Source organism: Buteo buteo, chromosome 16 (genome assembly GCF_964188355.1).
Source record: "Buteo buteo chromosome 16, bButBut1.hap1.1, whole genome shotgun sequence".
NCBI lineage: Eukaryota > Metazoa > Chordata > Aves > Accipitriformes > Accipitridae > Buteo > Buteo buteo.
Window position 1 is genome coordinate 27092493 of NC_134186.1, and position 12869 is coordinate 27105361.

The following is a 12869-nucleotide window of genomic DNA, read 5'->3' on the forward strand; positions in this document are numbered from 1 at the left end:
AAGCAGGAAGGGATACCTGTTCTGATACCTTTTTTGTATTTTGAGGGCTAGTAGATAAAATGCAGCTGCCTGGAGTCAAAGAATTCCTTTGCTTTACAAATTTTCTTATTAGTACCAGGAAAAATATAGTATTTTCACCTAACTATTTTACAGAAGAGAAAATAGAAGCATTGCAAAGGGAGATGATTTATGAAAAAGGTCCTCATCCACAATCTGTCATTCTTTCATAATATAGCTCCTGTAAGAATAGTCACAGTGGTGTTTGCAGCACTGTTTAAAGAATAAGATACTAATCAGAGCAAGCAAGAAAGCAGAATACATCTGTGAGTTAGCAGTCAAGCTCAACCTCCTGTTTGTTTTGCTTCATAACTAGATATTTACAAGGTTTCAGACAGAAACTATGGATCCGAGTGGGAAATATGAATTTTGAACTGACTCACTCTCCAGAGAAGGAGCACCAAAGAAATTTGGATTCACTGTATTCACTACTTCCTCTTAAAGTGAAAAGACTCTTTGGCTGCAATTTCTAGTATGTGTACAACATTTTATTCTCTCTTAAAAAGTAATTCATGTAAGTGATAAATATATATATTGAGGTACTTTAGTTTAAATAACATTTGTTCATTGCTTCCATGAGACATAAATGTAGCTGATCAGACAGGGAAAAAACAGCTATGCCTATCCTAGAATAATACAAAGTTGGGTTTACACAACAATTTGTAGCTCAGAATATACCATAGGTGGCTTGTTGATATAGGCAAGCTATAAATTGTCTTTGGGGGTAACTTCTTACCAAGTTGCTATATTCAGGGTCTTCTGCCTTGAATAGCTGCAAGATCAGATACAACCCAGCTCAGCCATGCCCTCTCTTCATTCTCTTCCTCTTTTGGCATGCTGACATATGGACTGCTGAACTGGTTTTCCCAATTAGAAGAAAGGGCTCTGCACACTGAGTCATTTTCAGGGAACAGTTTTCATTTTTCGAGCTATTATATAAACACCTTACTAACACAAAACAGTTGATTACCTTTGAGTACAGATACTAGATTTTCTATCCAGTATTGAAGAACGTAGTGCGCAAGAACTAATATCTCATTGACAGGAACTCTGTTTGTTGAGCAAACTGACTTAGTGCTATTTTACATGGCTTTTAAAGGGGCAAGGGACTCCTTCATCCCTCTCCCTACAACTGGAGAGATGATTAATACAGGAGACAATTTCCAGAAAGAAGTTCCTCTATGTGGGAAGAGCTCTTCAGCCACTGCTCAGCGTGAGCTGGAGAATGAAATAACCCAGTCCTCATTTAACCACAAACATATTTCTTAGGGAATAGCCCAGATCATTGTATTAGATTTTTTAAACTGTATATACATCATACTCGTACAAGAAAAGTTACACTACATCTCTTCCAGAGAAAGTAATTTAAAAATATCATCAGCACAGTTTTAACTATGCTAATAGCAAGACCTAACTGCTTATTATAGCATTACTAAGTCTTCCACAGGGCTTTGAGGGTTGGGGTCTTTTTTTGCTAACAGTAAAATGAAGAAGTGAAGTTCAGGATCCAAAGTGTTCTCATCCCAAAGCATTTCTGTATGCTCTACTCTGAGGTAATTAGACAATAAATGCTTCAGTCACCCACAAGGAAAGCACTCAGACTGCAGTCATGCATCCATGCATACGGGTACTGTCTTCTGGTTCCTCAATTTCACACTTTGCTAGAAGCACACAGTAGCAGCAAGTTTCAATTACTCACATCTAAAACACTTACCAATATCGGTGAGCCTGAACTGCAGCATTTGGATCCCCACTTCTGATGTAGGGACAGTATCTTTTTGAATTTTCTAACTCTGTCTGGTTATCATTGTTTTGAACATAGCTTTCTGCATCCTAAAGAGACATATTAAAGCAGGAATATGGAAACTGACACATTACTTACACAAATCACATAAGCATGGTAGCTTTTCTTAGCAAAGAAAAAGCATTTCTTCCTTTAAACTTAGAAGAAATGAAAAGCATCCCCTGCTGCCATAAGTAATGACAGAAAGCAACCTTTTAAAATACTAAGTGGTTGCTCTATTTATTCATACGCGCAGAAATTACACGTTAGCTTGCCACATGCACAAATGGATTCACATCTCTAAATCTCAAGTAATTCAGTAAAGTTTACTGCAGTGCAGTTAATTCATTTTTTTTGGCTTGTTGGTTCTGTGAGCATCACCCTCATTGCCTCAGAAGAAGATGGGAATCGGTCCAAAGGATTGTCTAAGGAAGCACAGTCATATAAGGTATTACTACAGCAACTCCTCAGTTGATACAGCAGCAGTTAACTAGTATAGACTTCCACCCTGGAGCCATTTCTACATGAATACAGGTCTGAGTTATTACAGTTCAAGTTAAACTCGCTCTCTTATCTCACTCAGAAATAGCTAGTGACCAGGAAGTCTTAGATCCAGGGCTAGCTTTTCTCTTACTTTATGTTCAGCAAAACAAATAGCCATATTCACTATCTTAACGGTCATCTATCTTCTCCCATTTGCCCCCTTAATCCAGGAAAACAAAGAAACCCTGAAATATATCTGCTGCTGGAGTTCACTCAACATTTCTGTAATTAAGCCTGCTGAGAAACTAATTTTAGAGAGGGCTTTTTTTTTTTCTTTTTTCCACAGAGAAGGGAAAACAGATTAATTCCTTGGCAACAAAATTCTAATTAATCAAAAATGTGGCTCTATTCATTCTTAGCTTCTTCATTACAATAAAATATCAGATGTTTACTGCTGAAATTATAGTCTTGATTCAATGCAAAATCAGGTGGCTCTTAAGATTTTAATTATAAAAATAAAAATTAGGTTTATTGACTCTGCACAAGTGTTTATCTTGATCTGTGATTCACTGATTACAGAGCTAAATGATTTAACATGAGGCAGGACTTGCAAACAACTGGAGAAACGTGCTTATCTCCAACCCGATAGACTGTCAGTCATCCCAGCAAACCATCCCCATGTCAACAACAGAGAACTGGCTTTGTACCTCCTCAGCCTCATTCAAGCAATATGTGAAGGAAAACAAAATTTTCAAGAGCAATCTGGCCTGTATATAAAGGCCACTTAGGGCACTACTCATGCTGCCGCCAAGGTCGTTGCAGAGAGGTCTACTTTTCAATACATACAAACTTCCATCGTGTCTTCTCCGATATAAACAGTAGCTTTCCATGCCAGTACCCCGTCCATCGTCTGACTCCATTTTCTTTGTGAGCCACATCTCTCTTCTGTTAACGACAATGCCAATATTCCCAGAATGGGAAGCTTTTGTCTTTTCGTAATTGAATGCACCTGTCCCTGCCTTCTGAGTCCACCCAAATCTCCCATTCAAATCAGGACGTAACCCTGGGTTTGATTCATGTATTTAATTGCTTAAAACTTGTCTGTCAATGCTAGCTTGTGCATACTGTAATTTCTAAAGGAAAAATATTGAACCTTACTTACCTGATAGTGTCTCTCTTACTCAGGTTTTCATATGAAAGGCAGCTGTTGAGCAGTGAACTAAAAACCAGGAGTGGTGCTGGATTTTCTATTTTTCCAAAGATTTCTTGAATCTGGGGGAATGGAGAACAGAGAGCTGTATCTGAACCTTGCCTTTTTTTTCCCCTCTAGATAAAAAAACACCCCAGATTTTACCTTTACCTAACATAAAGATAGTAATTTGAATAGACTAAGAAAGCAATGGATATGCAGGCTAAATGCATAAAGGGGTCATATTCTTGCTTGTACAAACTCAAGAGACCACGAAAAGCTGAGCTGTTAACATAGTCAACAAGCTTCACCCTCACCCCTCTCAGACCTCTGTAACTTTGATAAGTAGCATCTTCTTCCCCTCAAAATTTTTTAGTCTACACCATTGTCTAGAATTAAGTATCTACCTCTGCTCTATCCCACAAAATTCATCGGAAATCCTCCTTAGTAAGACAGTTCTTCTCTACACAGGGAGATTTGAACTTCTCTGTCCTGTCTCCGTAGCACAGCCTCAACCACCAGGAAAATATCCCCAATTCTTCTGCTGAAGCTCTTTCACTTGTAGAGCATAACTAACTTTTTATTAGGCCAGAGAAAGACAGACATTGCAACTGAAAAGTGAGGGCATCCACCTGCCATTCTTGCCCTACACCAAACAATATACAGGTATTTTGTGTGAAATATTCACTGGAGACACCAGGAGTACCTTCTTACAGATTAATGTGCTGTGACAGACTCTAGTTCTTTTTCACTCTTTGGCCCAATAAATGTTTGCTTATCTATAATATTCATCATTAAATCAAAATTTAAAATAATTAAGGCTATTTGGGTGCCTGGGGAAACTGGAATGGGCCTGGCTAGAGGGAAGGGACTCAGTAGTTAAAGTCTGCAATCAACTGAGTCGAGCAAGGATTTTAGAAAATCTAAGCCCAGTTTTCAAATAAGCACCCTAATTACTGGAAAAATCCTTCCTTGCGTATTTTGTGGTCGCGAACAGCATATCAAAATAGAGTCTTTGTTTCAGCCGATGCTCCTGGACGCTGCTGTAATTCGGATAAGAAACAGCAATAGTAAGTAGGTGTAAAACCAGCCGGTCGCTGTCCCACCCTGTTGACAAACCTTCGCCCGCAGCCTCACACCGCCACGGAGAGCTGGACTTGCCGGGTGCGTGTCCGCAGCGCTGGACACCATTTCACATGACAAAGTTCTCTAAAGAAGAGGCTTCCCTTGTATAAACTAACAATGAAAAGGCGTCCCTTACTTGAGAGGAGGCACAGCAAGCTTCCTGCAGGATAAATGGCCCTTGAAAAAGGTGCCTACGTGACCGTTAACAGTCTATTACACTTCATCTCAGGAGTGCAGCGTGCCCAGTGCCTGTCCAGGCCCCTGTCATTTTAACCGACAGCTCTCCATTGTGGCTAAAGACTGTATCAGTCCCTTCAGGGGAAAAAGGAGCAAACTCTGCAAATCGTGTATACCTGACTGACAGGCCACGTTTTGGAGTACAGCCGGGAGGTAATTCATGGTGAAAACCCCCGTTCATCATAATCTTCACTGGATGCAAAATTTTCCCATGTCAGATTATTCAGAAGAAAAAAGGCTCTTTGTTAGAGCACCACACATTTTCCTTCATTCTCCGAGGGGGAAGAAACAAAACAGAACAAGATAGCTAAGAAATGAATATTCAAACACATTTAAGTTTCTTTTTTTCCTTTGTATCTTCACAAGAAAATATCCTCAGAGAATTGTCGTTTCTGTGAAGAATTGGTGAAGCTGCCAAGCAAAGCAAACTGGATTTTATTTTGATGGGCACATCGCAATGTATATTTATCATCCTCTGTGCCTTCTTGGAGCATGAGTATTGCTGCATTGTATTGTCTATGCCAACAACCTCATCTGGGATATTATAATGCCCAGAGAGCACCCTAAATGTATTTGTCTAGTTATTAGCCTTAATTGCTAGGCTTTCAGCAGGAATAGAGTGAAAAGGTAATAAACGCAAGTTTCCTTTAATAATAGAGGACTGTAAGTTACTTTCTCATACTGTTCTAGGTTAATGTATATTTGACTACATACTTTTTTTCCAATAAAAATATTTCAAAAGAGTGAAATGTGGCTTTAATCTTTTGGAAAAAACCCCTGCCCTTAAAAACTTGATATTAACAAAATTTTTCATTTCTCTTGGCTTCTGGGATATTTTAATCAAAACCTTTATTGTCAGGCTTTAGTAAATGACATTTTACAGGCATTTAAAGTAACAAAAATTGTTACTTGATCACAACATGAAATTAAATCTATTTTAACAATAAGAATTACAAATAGGTTTTGAGAAATAGCACTTAAATATTTTGTCTACAAAATATTATTCAGTTATTTTATAAACTGAAACATACAGGGCTCAGGAGCCCATTGCTGGGGTGTGGTATGTCATTGAAAAGTCTATGGAACTTAAAGATCAATTTAGTCCTTCTTCTTGCTTGCTCTCTTCTCTTCACTCACCTCTGCCAGTTCTTCCAGCTACAAGTACAGCTCAACTGTCATTAGAATTTAAAGCACTAAGTATTTTCTATTAATAACACAAAAGTTTGCAAAAAATCTCAGTCCTCTTGTAGGTTAGAATCACTTTCTAGCAGCAGCCTAACAGACTTCCAAGCAGAGCGTAAGCTCAGCTGGGATTTCAACTAGAATAACACAGACGAGAATTTATGAGTAAAACCATCCTGACCATCTTCTGCTTGCAAGAGTGGACACATGTGTCAGCACATGCTATGCCAGCAAATGATACCTTGATAGATTTATGCGGCAAGAGATTTAGTGAGAAAGTTATAATGAACCTCTGAGCATATTTAAGGAAAAAAACCTGCCAGAGAATAATGCAAAGATAATTACTGTTGACATGTTTAATCCCTTTGTGGCAGATGAGATATTTCAGCTTGGTTAAGATGCTATATACAGAATAGAGAGTAGTGTTTCAATAGAGATGGCATTTGGAATAGGAGATGGCAGGTGCAAGTAAAGTTTATTTCAGATATTATGGGCTTTGTGGTGGATTTAGTGCACTCAAGCAGCATTCTCTTAGGGGAAAAAAGAAAAAGGTTATCTGTGCAGTGCTGAATAACTCCCTTTCCACACAGAAAAGACAGAGGAAAACTAGCTAATGGAAAGAAAAGTGTTTTCAACTCAACAGAATTTTGCTTTTAATTGCACACAGAAGAAACTCAGAATCCCCTATTCCCTTTATGCCATTATAATGCATGCTATTTCCAAGAAGTTAGGAATTTTTATTACCCATTCCACAACGTGGAATCCTCAGCACAGACAAACTAAGTCTGACTTTCAGATGTACTTACTACAAGGAAGACTGGATACAGGGCATATGGTGCTGAGTACCTTTGAAAAAGCCAGACTTCTCAAATAGCAGAAGGTCGTTCAGTAAGTAATCCTATCACCTAGAAAGATGGCAGAAAGAAGGAAAGAGGAATGCTGAGCCCTTGCTCAATGCATTCATCAGTACATCACAAACTTCGAGATAATTATTATGCACGCTCATGTCCCAGTGCAGGTGCCTATGATGTACCCATCATTGTGGTAACTGACAGCCTGCAAGAACACACCTCTTGTGGATAGGACTAGCCAAGAGCAGGCTTAAAAGAAAGTCAATATGAAACAAATGAGCTATCAGATGTTAGAGCAAGAGAACCTAGAGAGCAAGAAGCATCTTAAGATGAAAAGGTGGTTCAAGTTAGAAAGACAGAGCTGGCCAGAAGGTTTAAAGCCAGACATATGAAGAGCAAACTCAGAGAAGCAGCTTTCAAATATAATATGGTACAAAAAATCAGGGAAAGGAGAATTTCATTGAAATAGAGAAAAATCTTCATATACAAAATACTGTTAACATTCTCCAACCAAATTCATTCCTGATATAAATCCTCTGAAACCAGTAAGTTTACACTAGAGGAAAATTTATTCCTTGGTGCAAATGCAACATTCTTCCAACTCGATGAGTTAGGCCAAACAATTCAACACAAGAATATTGTGAATCTATTCAGTTAAAGCAAAGGAGTAAAGTATGTATGTACAACGTCAGTGTAGTAGTCTGTTTTGTTAATCCTGCAGTACAAAGTATTCAGCTATTGACATGCCATTTAACATTACACATGTCATTTCTCAGCTAAAGCACTGAGGGGCGATGGAATCTGTGTAAGAATCTGTGTTTTGAACAAACATTAACTTTTGGATGTGTCTGTGCAGTAGGAATCCTTTTGAATAAGAACTTAGATGCTGCTTGTTGGCAACAACCTAATGAAATCAGGTCTTAAGAAAAATACTTCATAGGCTGCTTTAAGAATCCATGCTAGTTTCCACTATAAATATGTAACAGAAGAAAAACAAATTAAGCAGTTTCAGTAGCACAATCACTTAGGGAAATAAGATGTTCCAAAGGCTCCTATAAATAACAATATAACAGCAAGGGTTTTTTTACTCTACCACATAAAACATTTTGTCAGGGAATTAACTTCTTTTATTGTATAGTCATTCCAAGTTTTTGGTTGAACAGTAATATCAGATACCACTAAATACTATCATGTGTGCTTGACCCATATGCAACAGTAACCTCTGCGATATCGCAACAGAGTTCGTAACAACGCTAAGTAGCACTAAAAGAGCACATTTTTTAATAGCTCCCAGCTGAGAACGAATACCATTGCAGCCTCTTGTAACTGCGTGGTTCATACGCAAACACTACTGACGCTTCTTATCTGTTAGACATTTATCTCATCTTTCCTGCTCCTGTCTCCTATCTGAGCATTCATCTTCTCATCTTCCTTTCCATCATCAGCAAAAGGCAGTGCTGGGAGAGTATCTAACACAAAGAAGCTTGGGCTGATGGACACTGAAGCTTGCAGTACAGATCGCTGTGAGACCAAGGCATGCCAACTGCAATGGATCTGCAGGTTCTGTAGAAATGTCTTTTTTTTTTTTTTCATATGTGTGTGTGTGTATATATATATAATGTGGGTTGCGTCACTATTATAATAATCTCTTTTCAGGAACAGAGTTGACCCTGTATTTTAGCTGGCCCATGAACTTCTGACTTCAGTGATGTGGGTAGAAAGCACACAATAGTAGTAAAAAAAAAAAAATAATATAAATCTAATCCTCTAACTCAAGGACATGAAGCAAGCAAGCCTTTGCTCCAGCTTACACTTCAGATTTGGATCAGGAAATAACACTTCAGTGAAAGACCCATCTGTATGTTTCTCTTTGGCAAGCAAAATTGCTCTTCATTTCTCAGAAAAATTGATTCACTTAAATGGCCACGAGTCTCAACTCTTAGTAGAGATAGCTCACCTCTGAAATGTTGGAAGAACGAGATTCAGAATACACAAAAATAGTTTAGATGCCATTACCTGTAAAATGTTTGACTGCAAAAAGTAGAATGCATTTGAAGTAGAAACATGCTCTTTACTGAATACTCTTAAGTCTTAGCTCTATATGCTCAGCACCAGTGCTAAGAAAGCACCCTGTTGAACCTCTGATGTGTTTGATCTTGAATATACACACATTTCTGTGCTATTGTCTTCTTTTCCTAGCAATTCATCCTAACAGAAAAGATATACCTACAGAAGTGAAGCACCAAAACACTACATCTCTATTTCTCTTTGTACCATGCTATCAATATTCTTGCAGTGTAGTTTCTGGTGCATGCATTAAGTTTTAATTAGCATTCCCTGAAATTAGCATGCCTGAAAAAGGCATTTGTTTTTTTAGGAATCCAGGTTTCCATAACATTTATTGTTTGTTCGTTTGTTTCCTTCCCAGCTTTCACCTCAGAGTTTGACCAGCTGATTTAATTTGCCTAATTTTAAAAGATAATGTAACAACTGAAAGCAAATAAACTCAAGTTAAATTGAATCAACTCGTTCAAGAATATGCCTTAATATGATTTAATTTTATGCAGGCTAATGAATACAAAATTAGGTAAGGCTCAAGTAAAGCACTCCGCAGCGCCTTCTTGACCAGGGACTGCCACCTCCTGACCCCAGTGCTGTGCCCTGCACCGAGCTGCTGCTGCTCCCATCCCGCTGCGGCGGCCACCGAGCGCTGCTCCTGCACCCAGATCTGGGGCTGCCACTTATTTCTCCCTGCAACCGCACCAGTTCCCAGGCCAGCAAGTGGCAGCAGTGATTCCTTTGGGTACCTACGTGCAACTAAAGCTGCATATGTCTACTGCAGAGCTGATCTTACTGACCGCCCAGGCTATGCAGAGTACACGCTGCTGTCTGAAGAGATATCGGATGGCAAAAAATACGCGAGATCACTTTTAGACATTGTGGCTTTTTAGTCTGCTGCATAGCACTTTATTTGCCAGCATTTCCCTACTGTATATATTTAATCTTTAAAAATATGCGGGGGTTTTTAATAATTTAAAAGACATTTAGTGCTGTTATACACTGTACAAAATTACACATGTAATTTTGCTGGGTAAATAATATGACATAAATACAGCCTACAAGCACATCTCCATGACTTAAGAGTAGTCTCGTCCTGCAGATACAAAGGAGTAAAAGAAGTCTGACCTCTAGTGAACCCAAGTGCTTACACCACTTCTGCGAGAGGCAATCTTAAGTTATTCTCACCCTCTGGAAAACTTTATTCATAGCTCTGAAATGAAGATAGATTTTTGTTACAATATAACCCCGAGTGAAAATGAGGACAACAAAAGGATAAATACTATAATCCTAATTACTACAGAATTTTGAAGTGACTGGAGACATTAACATTACAGAAGCATCCGAATAAGGAAAAAGCTGTGGTTTCTGACTACTACATTGTACTTCTAAATCCACTCTGCCTTCTTTTCATTTTTATTGAATAAAATAATGTCATTATCTATACTTAAAATATATCAAATATTGAAACCCATCTACTGAGAGATTTCTGAGGTATTTCAGGGTCTGCTTATACGATGAACTTCTTGACTAGAAGTACGTACCTGCAGAAACCTGCAGTTTCTCCTCGATACCCATCGGACATTAGAATTAAGGTATAATAAAAGTGGGATATCTATTGCCTTCAAAATTCCCTTGAATAAAAGAAGCATTACAAGAAAAATGACAATTGAAAGAGACATACGCAATAAATAGCAGCACTCACAGGGATCCCCACAAGCAGCGTTTCAACAACGGAACTGGATGGCTAACTTGAGGCACTTTCCTGCAAAGCTCCTTCAGGCAACTATTGCTTAAAAATTCACAATTCCATGCCTAGAAAGAGTAATCGCAAAGTAGCTCCTTGAGGAGAGCAGCCTAAAATAGTCTGAACAATGAGGCAGCAGGGCAGAAAGCTATGGAAAGTTCAGTTTTCTGAAGGTTGTACAAACCACAGAATCTTTTAAATTCACATACCATCAGCAACTTTTTTGAACTTTACTACGGACTACATTCAGAGATGTAATCACTGTACATCTCACAGAATGGCTGAGGTCATCTTGTCCGACCCCCTGCTCAAGCAGGGCCACCTAAAGCCCCTTGCCCAGGACCATGTCCAGACGGCTTCTGAATATTCTCCAAGGATGGAGATTCCACCACCCCCCTGGGCAACCTGTAAGTGACCTTACACATGGAATTATCTGCTAAGAATGATTTCAGTAAAATTCTTTATGCATTTGGTTTTACGTGAGCCATTAATTACATTTCCGCTTGACAGAAGTACAGCGTCACATCCATGAAGCGCACAAGGTGTTGAACTTTGCTGCCTTGTGATCACGCTAAAACAAATCCATTATTGACAACATGTGTTTACACAAGAAGTACAGCTCTGAGCAGAGCGTGCGAAGCAAACCAGATTAGTGCTTTCTTTGGCATAGCGCATAGCTAATGCTGTTACAGGAAGAGGAAAATATCTATGGGCAAGATAATGAGGCATGCTTAACTAGAATACAGGCACTAAAAGTACTTCAATTTACATATTCTTGACTTACATACCACCTTACATATAATCCTAGTTTATCATTCATTGGATTTGGCTAAACCACTAGGATGTATCACACATACTCTTTAATCCACATGACGATGCTTCAAGTAACTCTTTAGTTGAGCTAGCACAGATAAAATTACTTATCACTCTCCAATGCTGATTTCTGGCATCAGGTGGTATCTTGGTTCAGCACATTACTTGAAACTAGCAATCATCCCCCATGAGAATCATCATGCAAAAGGCTTCAAGGTTATACATTAAAAGACCTATTCTTAACTTGGTATTGGTGCCTCTGCTTCCCGGTCAGGGCCATATGACTTGTAATCCTTATGCTTTTCTCCTTAAAAAGGTACCTAGCAGAGAACATAAGCGCTGCTTCTTATACCTAGGGCTACAGAGAGCAACTCACACAAGAGCAGAAGGAAATATAAACAGTTCAAATTGATGGCTACAAATGAGCACGCTGATTGACTGCTCTATGTATTTCTACAATCTCAAAAAGGCAAAGGTGGTAGCGTAGTAAGGGAGACCACAGAAAAGGAACACAAGTCACCAACACAATAATTATTTCAATAAATGTAACAAAGGTAGCAATTCTTTTAACCTTTACTTTAAAATACTGGGTGCTGTCAAAATGGATAGATTTTAAAGCTAACTTTGAGACTAGGAAAGATCACCCCTGAACAAAGGGCACAAGAGATACTACAGTGTGTTTGAACAGAGATAATGGCTTCTTGATTAGGGGATAAGGGTAATTTTCACAGCTTACCATAAATGGAAAAAGTAACAAAGTGACAGCTTGAATGTAAAAGCCTGGTTTGTTGAGGGTTTTTTTCCAGCTTGATTTCTGAAACACCTGAATGTATTTGCTCCTCATTTCAGTAACTCAAATTCCAGCAAGCACAGTATTGTATGTGATCATCCCGGGGGAAAAAGAAAAAAAAAAAACAAAACAAAACGAAACACAAAAGCCAAAACACACAACCGCCATTTTTTAGTATTTATAACTGTACTTCTTGTGAGTCACACACCAATTCTGGGTTACCACAACACCTAACAATCACGGCTTCTAGCGCACCTTTTACAAAAAGAAGCCAATACGCAGTAACTGTATCAGCACGAACAAGGAAAAAGGGCAAATGTCCACCCAATCCTAAACCTCCCTTTTTAAGGTGAGGCATGTATGTACTGCAAGGGAGTAAACTTTGGCTGTTGCGTGGTTGGTGATAGCAAGGAGTGAAGGCTACTTGGGTAATTTTTCGGTTTGAATTCACGTGCTTTCAAAGACTTCATTTCAGAAAATTATACAGTTACATTAAAAGGTCTTGTCTTTACGCAGTCCTAGCTCTACTATAAAAAATGCCCAAAGTAGTTTTG